The sequence below is a fragment of the Dendrobates tinctorius genome, unplaced genomic scaffold (genome assembly GCF_039654945.1).
Source record: "Dendrobates tinctorius isolate UK_male_01 unplaced genomic scaffold, ASM3965494v1 ptg000018l, whole genome shotgun sequence".
NCBI lineage: Eukaryota > Metazoa > Chordata > Amphibia > Anura > Dendrobatidae > Dendrobates > Dendrobates tinctorius.
The window spans coordinates 14,013,331-14,014,443 of NW_027361686.1; the positions used below are offsets into that span (position 1 = coordinate 14,013,331).

At 35.3% G+C, this 1,113-nt stretch overlaps 2 non-coding genes across 2 annotated transcripts; both read right to left on the reverse strand.

The window, feature by feature from the left end:
• Positions 1 to 411: 411 nt before the first annotated feature.
• Positions 412 to 494, reverse strand: TRNAL-CAG (transfer RNA leucine (anticodon CAG)). Its single transcript has one exon. It is a non-coding gene; the product is annotated as a tRNA-Leu (tRNA).
• Positions 495 to 508: 14 nt separating this feature from the next.
• TRNAF-GAA (transfer RNA phenylalanine (anticodon GAA)) lies at positions 509 to 581 on the reverse strand. Its single transcript has one exon. It is a non-coding gene; the product is annotated as a tRNA-Phe (tRNA).
• Between the last annotated feature and the right edge of the window lie 532 nt (positions 582 to 1,113).

The window sequence follows — 1,113 nt, forward strand, 5'->3', positions numbered from 1 at the left end:
TCCATGTCAGATTTACCCGGTTGTTTCCCGTTCAGTGTGTAATGGTGATATTGATTCCTTCTTCCCATGTGTATAACCTTACATTTATCATCATTGTTAAACTGCATCTGCCACCTTTTGGCCCAAGTTCCCAACTTATCCAGATCCATCTGTAGCAGAATACTATCTTCTCTTGTATTGACTGCTTTACATAGTTTTGTATCATCTGCAAATAACAATATTTTACTGTGTAACCTTCTACCAGATCGTTAATAAATATGTTGAAGAGAATAGGTCCCAACACCGACCCCTGCGGTACCCCACTGGTCACAGCGACCCAGCTAGAGAATATAAGCCAGTTACTTACCCATTTACATATATTTTCCCCCAGACCCAGCATTCTCAATAAAGTTTCTTGAAATGAAAAGTTGATGTCAGAAGTGGGATTTGAACCCACGCCTCCAGTAGAGACTGCGACCTGAACACAGCGCCTTAGACCGCTCAGCCATCCTGACTTCGACAAGGATGTTGCCGAAACCCAGGATCGAACCAGGGACCTTTAGATCTTCAGTCTAATGCTCTCCCAACTGAGCTACTTCGGCCATATCTCTCTCTCTCTCTCTCTCTCTCTATATATATATTATCTATATCTATCTATCTCTATATCTATCTATCTTTCTCTATCTATCTATCTATCTATCTATCTCTATATATATCTTTCTATCTATATCTATCTATCTCTATATCTATTATCTCTATATCTATTATCTATCTATCATCTATATCTATTTATCTATATCTATCTATCTTATCTATCTTTATCTATCTATCTATATCTATTATCTATATATATCTATCTATCTATCTATCCATTATCTATCTCTCCATCTCTCTAGCTATCTATCTATCTCTATATCTATCTCTATATCTATCTCTCTCTATATCTATCTATATCTATATCTAACTCTATCTATCTATCGCTCTATCTCTATATCTATCTTTCTATCTATATCTATCTCTATGTCTATCTATATCTATCTATATATCTATCTATCTCTATAGCAAAATATTCAGAATTGAGAGTCCTCAGTGGTTGATACCTTTTAATAGCTAACTGAAAAGATGGTAACACAT